General features: G+C 63.5%; 1 long non-coding RNA gene across 1 annotated transcript; it reads right to left on the reverse strand.

Moving 5' to 3' along the window:
• Positions 1-5,487: 5,487 nt before the first annotated feature.
• On the reverse strand, positions 5,488-8,091 carry LOC123278030 (uncharacterized). The gene is made up of 5 exons (XR_006515280.2): positions 6,788-8,091; positions 6,579-6,704; positions 6,378-6,499; positions 6,168-6,296; positions 5,488-6,086 (listed from the first exon to the last, which is right to left on the reverse strand). It is a non-coding gene; the product is annotated as an uncharacterized lncRNA (long non-coding RNA).
• Positions 8,092-8,714: the final 623 nt, after the last annotated feature.

Genomic DNA, 8,714 nt, shown 5'->3' on the forward strand with positions numbered 1-8,714 from the left:
GCCGGGAAGCTGCCGGGTGTTGACACAGGAGTGATGTCACCACCAGCCAATGGGGAGCCCGTGGGGGGCTCCGTGTGTGCTTCTCTGAGTTCCGTGGGCCCTGCCACGCACGGGGCATGATCTGAAAGCCTCCTGAATAAACCCAAGGGACCCCTGCTTTTCCCTGGGCCGGGCTCCTACACGTCCCACCCAGCCCCACTGACTGCATGCAAGAGGCAGGGGACAGGCTGGGGGGGAGGTCTCCTACCCCGGTCCCACACTGTCCCTCTGACTTGTGGCCCCAAGCCCTGTCCCCCACCACCCCTTAACCCCACTGGCCACTCCTCCATCTTCCATGGCCCCCTGGCAATCATGGCTCCCCAAGGCCACGCCCTGGGCTGTCTCTGCATGAGCTGTGCTCCCCGATCTGTGCCTCCTGCACCCTGTTCCCTTCTCAGCTCGGCTCCCAGCAGCCCGCATCCTGCCAGACACCCCCCACTGAACAGCTCGCCTGGGCCAGGGACCACCCCAGACAGCTCTGTGCCCTCAGAGTGAGGTCTCTGTCAGTGCTGGTGGCCGCGCTGTTCCAGGCATCCCAGCCGTCCGTCCTCCCTCCTTCCATTCCTTGCTTGAATGCCTGAGCGCGGGGGACGGTCTTCCCGTCTCAGCGCCGTCTCCTTCCCCCTCCCCAGCCTCTGGGCTGCATACCAGCCATCAGATTACCCCCACCCCACCCTTCAAAACCGTTGGGGGGCTTCTCTGCCTAGCTGGCTCAGGGTAAACGCTTTTGTCCAGCTTCTGTGCCTGACTTCCCGCTCATGCTCATCTGGCCCCCACTCCCTGGGCTCTCCCACCCAGCCTTCCATCCAGGCAGATGGGTGGTTTCTGTAAAGCCTGGGAGCCCACAGCCTGCCTCCCCCACGGCCCGGGGGTCTGCATGGGCCCCCCTGTTCCCTTCTCAGCTCTGTACCTACAGCTGCCTCCCAGCCCTGCAGGATGGGCCCCCACTGGGCCTTGGTGCGTGCTATCTATCGTACGGAGGCGTGGAGCAGCCGCGGGGACGAGGGGCCCCTGTGCTTGGCGCCCCTGTTTGTTTACTGGTCCAGCCACAGGCCTGCGCCACTCCCCGCGGACCCGGCTGCCCGCCTGTGTCCGGCCAGGTGTTCGGTGATGGAGCGCGGGCTCCCGGAGGACAAGGGCTCAGTGTCTGCTTTCTGCGAGCACGGTGCTGACAAGGAACAGAATATCCACAGTGACCGCTTCCAGGAAACGGCTCCAGCGGGCGGGGGCTGCTGAGGAGCAGGCCCCTTCCCAGCAGGCCAGCCTGCAGGTGGGCTTCCAGGAAGGGGCCCTGCTGGCTCCCCTCACCCCTGGAGAAGGGCCAACGGTGTCACCAGGTGCAGGCTGGGGAATGTACGGGAAGAGGGAAGGAGAGAGGAGAGGGGCAAGGAAGGAGCGACAAGGGCGGCCTGGGCTGTGGCCTAGAGTGGCCACCATAGCCTTCGGGGAGGCCACACTCCTTCTAGAACCTTCTATTTCCCTTGTGGGGCCCACACAGTCTCTGCTGGGGGCCTTGGCTCTTTGGGGCCTGTCAGGTACAACGCACATGCTTGGACCCTGAAGACAAGAGGGAGGCAGAACAGAGAAGGAAAGAAACCATTCATAGCTGGGCCGGGCGTCCGGTCTCGGCGCTGACCGGCAGCCCAGTGGCCTGCTTCCTCGCTAGTGAGGGCCACGTGGACCACTGCCCCTGCGCTCTGGAGGAGGAAGACCGCGAGTCTTCCTGGGAGCCTGGGTGGGGCGAGGGGCCAGCCCTGTTTGGTGACTTCCTAGGGTGCCCCGCAGTCAGACCCCAAGCCCACTTAAGGGATTTCCCTTCCTTTTGTATTGTCAGAATTTTTCTATCCCCATTCGGTGGTATCGCAAGTGTCCTGACTCCATCCCATCCCTCAGCTGTCCGTAATCCCTGTCTGAATGTGGGCTCCCAGGTCCTTCAATCCAGGCCCCACACAGAGGCCCAAGACACACGGCCGGGCTCAGATGTCCACCCTCCAGGGGACACTGGCCCCACAGGGCACCAGGCCACACAAAAGCCAGCAGGCCCTGAAGAACACCCCCAACAGGACAGGGCCCACAGGCATGCCTTCAGCACAACAGTGCGGTTAGACACCCTCACTTACAGCCGCAACCATACCACTGTGGACACACACGGCCGGGAGGGCAGGGCTGCACACCCATGAGCACTCAGCTGGACCGGCCGGCCCACTCCTCGCAGGTCCACGGGGACACGCTGAGCGATGTGTGCACACAGGGACACACATGTGGACACTCAGGAACACACACATGGACACACACAGGGACACACAAGTGGACACACAGGGTCACACGCATGGACACACAGAGGGACACATGTGGACACACACAGGGACACACACATGGACACACACAGGGACACACAAGTGGACACACAGGGTCACACGCATGGACACACAGAGGGACACATGTGGACACACACAGGGACACACAGGGACACACAAGTGGACACACAGGGTCACACGCATGGACACACAGAGGGACACACAAGTGGACACACAGGGTCACACGCATGGACACACAGAGGGACACATGTGGACACACAGGGACACACACAGGGACACACACACACACACACTAAGTTCTGTTTTCTCCAAACTCAGTGAGTGGGAAATCGCTCAGCCCACACCCTCTGCAGAAGCAGGGCTGAGGGATGGCCCCAGTGTGAAGACCCTGCAGCTTGGTGCTGAGCGCCTAGCAGGGGTCTCCCCTTGACTTCTGCCCCCGCGCCACCCGGCGCAGCCGGGTCTGGGGGTGAAACTCAAGCCCCTTTCTGCTTCCGGATGCTTCAGCGGCACAGGGGCCTTCGAAAAGTGCCTCTGGGGGCGGGGGCGCCAGGAGCCTGTCTAACAACCTTCTCTAAGCCTCTTTTCTAAAAAGCAGGAAATCGGGTTGGGCCAAAGGTAAACACATTCCAACCTGGCGGTCCCCAGCTCCATGGAGGGGCTCCGCGGGCGGGGCCAGGCCACCTCTGTCTCCCAGCCTGGGCGAGGCGCGGGGTTTGCGACCTGTCAGCAGAGCCGGCTCTGGCCTGTGGCTTCTGGCCCCCACTTGCCTCCCCCAACCTCTCCTGCTCTGTCCTGGGCCCCTCAGACCCTCGGGCTCCCTCCCGGAGGCGCTGCCCCTGAACCCCCAGCGTACACCCTGCCCTGAGCATTCCAAGGGGCCCAGGGTGCAGGTATGTCCACGGGCAGACCTGGGGAGACAGAGTGGGGGCACCAGGGGCTCTGTGTGGTCCCCCCTAGGTGGGTGTGGAGAGGACCAACCCCACACACCGGCATTCCAGACCAGACGAACTTGCTTTCCATTGGCCTCCGGCCCCCGGTTGGAAGTCCCAGATTGAAAGTGTGGGGGTGACCAGGAGAAGGCCACAGCACCCCGAGGACCTGGCCCCACTGACCTTGGGGGTCCCAAGAAGCGTTACCCACCCTTTACTGGGCCCTGATGCCTGTGGAAGTGGGCGGGGTCTTCTGTGCTCCCCAGAAGATGCCTCCAGAGTCTTCTCTCCCTCCTTCCACCCCCACGCCCTGGCTGCCCTCAGAGCCCCTCTGGCCACCTGCGGTACCCACATGGCCATCCAGCCACCCCCCGGGAAGCCGGCCTTTCATCTTCCGAGGCCCAGCTTTGCAAAGCTCCCGCAGACACGGATGTTTATAATAAAGGCCGTTTATAGACCTGACTCTTGACACCTAATGGATGGGTTCCTTCATCCCACCGGCAAAACCCACTTGGGTGAGTCAAACCAGCCGGCGGCCTGGAGATGGATGCGGCCTGCCCATGTGCGCTGCCCACCGACTGTGGGAGCTCCAGGAGATGGCAGGAGGCTCTCAGGGGACCCAGGGGTGCCATCTGCCCAGTCTTGGGAAAACACCTTAGCCTAACTGCATGCTGTGGTGCCCACCCACCCAGCTAGCCAGGACTGTCCCCATTGTAGCACCGGAAGTCCCATGTCCTCTGTACTGTCAGGAGGGGTGGAGGACCCAGAGGGGAGCCCAGACACAGGGGGACAGTGGGGAGTCCACAGGAGGTGAGGCTGTGGGGACGGCGTCGCACTGTGGGCCCGGAGTCAGGGCAGGGAGTCCACGCGGGCCGGGGCGTGGGGAAGGCCCCGGCGCAGGGGCGAGTCTCCAGGCCTCTGCTCTCTGGTCTTCATCAGCAGGCCAGGCATTTCCTGCGTTTCCTGGCTGCTCTGAGCACTGGGAAGGGCCAGGATCCCAGCCTTATTTCCAAGAGCTGCTCCCTCATGTTCCCAGCATCTGCACAGCCAGTCTCCAAGGAGCTAGGGGGCCAGGGGCTGGGGGTTCAGAGACACCGAGGCCACTTGGCTGCTGTCTTGTATGGGGACGCCAACCACGATCCCACATGGGGACTGCGCTTGTACCCGGGAGCAAACCCAAGGCCAGGCGCCTGTAGGACACGGTCCTGGGGGCTTCAGCGGCAAGACTCTGACCATGGGGCCCCCCGTCCCCCCGGTTCCCCTCACCTTCTCACTCTTGTGTACCCTTGCCCCCCTCCATCCTGTGTCCTCCCTTCAGCCCCTTCACCCCCCATCTCCTCATTTCCCCGCCTCCCTCACCTCTTCACCCATCATGGTCCTCGCCCCCCACCACCTCCATCCCCCTCCTGCCTCACCCCTTTCTATCCCCCTTACCCCCTTTCACCTCTGCTCCACTCTCACCTGCCTATTGGGAAGCTCACCCCTGCTGGGCACCCCTCCCCACGCCCCTCACGGCAGCCAAGTAGACTCTCTTGCGTCTCTTCCTTGCTGCCCTCTGTGCGTACCCCCAGCTCTCACCACAGCAGAGTGTGTATGGGAAGGGGACGTCTCTAGACCCCCTGAGTTTGAGGCCCACAGGAGCGCTTTGCAATAGCAAGGCTGTTGATGACAGTGGCCGGGGGCCATGGGCTCCCCGGTGTCCTCGGTGGTGTGGCTGGCCCTGCCCCCAGCGCTGCTGCCTGGCCTGGGCTGCGTGTCGCTCCTGCATTTCAAGCCCGCCCCCCTAGGATGATTCCACAGGCTGATCCCCCACACCAGGCCTGCTGGGTCTGGGCCAAGGGCTCAGGGGTGCCTAGGGGTGTTGTCCAGGAAGTACTTTGGGTGGCTGGACAGACTTTGGGGAGACTTCTGTGGTGCCTGAGCTCTCATGGCCCGAGCTCTCATGGCTGAGGACTCCCTTTGCCATTCCCCCCACCCCCCACCTCCCCACCCCCACCCCCACTTCTCCTTGCAAGGACTCTGGGGTCCCACAGTCCCCCTCCCGGTCTCCATGTGGGCCTTACCCCACTCCATATGTCCTCCCCATCCTATAGCCCCTTGTCATCCCTCATGTCCCTTCCCTGTCCCATATGCCCTTTTCATGTCCCTCCACCCTCCCCGATCACCCCCCAGGCAAAGAACTCAATTCCAGAGACAAATTGCTGTAACTGTATTTATTGATGAGTCCAGGACTCCTGGTGGAGCCCTGGTGAGGGGGGGCGCAAAGCGAGAAGGACAATGGAATGCTTCAAGGTTTGCTCCAGATGGTCGGAGCTTCCAGACTAGGCGAGGGGAGGGCGGGGCCTCACACACGCGGCCGCACCCAGTCACCCCCAGATTGAGATGGACGACAGGGGGGCGAGGGCGCGGCACAGGCCGAAGGAGGCCCAGCACACTCGGCAGTTTTCTTGCATACTCGCTCAGAGACTCAAGGCGGGTCCGTAACCCCAACCAGTGCAAATGACTTAGTGCAAATTGAATTCAGGGGGACGGGGGAAACAGAGTCACGGATGCTCTGAGTCTCCTGAGCAAAGGACAGAGAAGAAAAAGAAGTGAAAATTCAAAAGGAAAGGATGAAGAAGAGCAGGGAGAGGAGGCAGATGGTGGTGAGGGGCGTGGGGGGCTGGCGGTGGTCTCCAGCCCCGCAGGGGTGGCCATGAAGACGAAGACGAGTCCCCAGGTGGGGGTGGGGCAGCCGTGGGTGCTGCTCACTTCCGGTGGTGTTGGCGGCAGGTCCATCTGGTTCCTTTAGCTTAACCTGCAGGGGGCAACAGGACATGTAAGTGGGGGCAGGACGGGCGGGGTTGGGGAAGCTTCTGGAAGAGGTGCCCACGCTCACCTTCCAGAGCTGATTCCTGAGTCAAGTAGTGTAGTGGTTCCAGAATGCAGCATATTCTTGAGTCAGAGCTAGAGGGACTTGAAGAAGTCCGGGTTCCAAGGCCCAGGCATGAGCTGGGTAGCACCATTTCTGTGGGTCGGGAGAGAGTGAGCGCCCCAGCTCCTTGGCCCCGTGCCCACCACCCCATGTGCAGCAGGGGGGGCATCTCACCTTGTCATCTTGAGGGTTCTTGGGGTCCAGAGAGCAGCAGTAGTGTGTTGACTCCTTCAGGAAAGTAAAGGAACAGAGACCTGCCGGGTGTCGCAGCACCCCTGGGGCCAGCCGAAGATGTTCTATGGGAGAAAGGCTGGTCATGAGTGAGGCCAGGTGCACTGGGTGGCCTGGGGGGCCGCGCCCTGTACCTGCACTTACCAGGAAGGCTGGATACCGTCACATCCATCCTCACCGTCACACCGGACCATGTCATGTCTTTCTGAGCACATCCTGGCACCCGCCTTCGGTGGCTGGCGGGCACATCCACCCCCACTGGAGACCTGGCTGTGGAGAAAATGGACAGGCGTTGGCTGAGGGGGCAGAGGCAGCAAGTGGGGGTCAGGAGGGCTGGTGGGCTGGACACTCACCCTCGCCTCCAGTCCGAGTGCAGAGGCACCGATCACTGCTCCATCGCCGCCCGCACAGGCCCGCCTTGGCCGCGGGCTCCGGAGTCCAGGCCCCGCTCGCTCCTCACCCCTGCCTGCGCCCCAACCTCCTCCCCCCAGAAATCGCACTCACTCCACCCCGCCCGTCTTGCCTAGTCTGGTCTCGCCAGCGCCCTTGACCCCCCTGGGTGCTGTCCTGTCTGCCGTGCCAGTCCCAGGGGCTGAGCGGTGAAGGCATACAGTGTCACTGAGTGCACTGTGGGCCCTCTCCGCGCCAGCCCCTGGGCCGCAGTGCCGCGTGGGAACGGCGCGTCCGCAGGCTGGGCCCCCAGCAGCCTCCTTGCTGCCGAAATCACTCCGGAGCCCTGTACCTGCGGCCGCAACTCCCTCCGGGTGACGTCCTGCCGCGGGTTCCCCGCGCACTGCACCTTCTTTCCCGCTCTCCGGCCCTCAAGGCTCTGGCACGGGCCTGGGAGGCCCGTGCCAGAGCCGCTCCTGTACCTGCTACTAAATGAATTGCGGTGGGTGAGATGTGGTAGCGGCTGGGGACCCTTTGTATCCTGAATCCCCCTTCTCGTCCTGTCCGACCCGGGCCTGGAACGCCCCACACGTGCTGGATCCCTGCGGCCACCTGTCACCTCCCTGGAGGTGGTGGCCTTTGCACTTCCCTTGCTGGCAGCCCCACCTCATCTTCCGTCCTGCCCTCCTGAAATGCTCTTTCCACCTGGGACGGGCCCACAGCCCCCCCAGCCTGCTCAGTCTCAGCTCCCCCCGAGACGATGTCACCTGTTCTAACCACCCTGCTTTCTTCCCGCCCTTCTGTCGGGAGGTCAGCCGCTTCTCCTCACCAGTCCTTGCTCCCCAAACCTCCTTCTTGCAGAAGGCCAGCGAAGCAAGGCCCAGAGAGGAGAAGAGGACTCACCTGCCCACGGTTGCAGCTACACCTCCACTGCCCCAGGCCCGGGGGCGAACCCCTCTCCAGCTCCCCCTCGTCCACCAGCCGCCACGTCCTGAAAACCAAAATTGACCGGGATGAATGTCTGGCTCCCCCTTCTTTCCTCTGCACACCCAGCTTGGCCCGTCACACCCATGCCGATGTCACCCTTCCTCCCGGACACCTGGGAGCCCACGCCACACTCCCGCCACGCTCCCAGGTGCCTGCCAACCCTGCCCAAGCCAGCCCCTCAGCCCCTCGTCGCTCCTGCCAGACTCCGGGTTTCCAAGGTGATCCTTGGCCCATGCAAGCTTCCCTGTACCCCAGCCCCATCTTCCCCTGGTTGCCCCCGTACCCCACGCTTCCCTGGTTACCCCTCGGCTCCCCCTCCTCCCCAGTTTCCCCCAGACCCCCCCATCTCCCCACCTCCCCCCACCCGCTCCCTGCTCCCGGCCCTAACCCGGGCTTTTTCTAACTGGGGTGGCCCCGCCCAGAATTCCCGCCCTATTCTGCCAGCCAATGGGAGCTGGGACCGTGCTGGGGGTGGGGGGACACTGCAAGGCCCACCTCCAACTGGGAAGGTCCAGCACACTTCCTCAACCCCCCGTCCAGAATTCTCCAAAGACGGCCTTCTCCCTTCCCCTCCTTTGGCATCCCATAGTCAGGGCCTGGCATCGTCCCAAACGTTCCCCCTCCCCCCAGGTCAAGACAGTCGGGTCCCCTCAGCACAGATCACGCTTCCCGCTCCCCATACAGCCAGCACTGGGCATGCACTCAGCCCAGAGTGGGGATCCTGACTGGGGCCCCCGGGGGCTCAGGCGGGACTCAGCCACTTTCTGCCACCAGCGTGGCTGAGACCACCCGTGCCCCTAGGGTCCGGGAGTTCATGGGGAGCAGTCGCGTGGGGTGTGTGGGTGGGGGGTGTCAGGGCTCAGGTGGGGCCGAGGGAAGCACCCAGGGGTCTCAGTGGGCCAG

The sequence above is a fragment of the Equus asinus genome, chromosome 17, assembly GCF_041296235.1.
Source record: "Equus asinus isolate D_3611 breed Donkey chromosome 17, EquAss-T2T_v2, whole genome shotgun sequence".
NCBI lineage: Eukaryota > Metazoa > Chordata > Mammalia > Perissodactyla > Equidae > Equus > Equus asinus.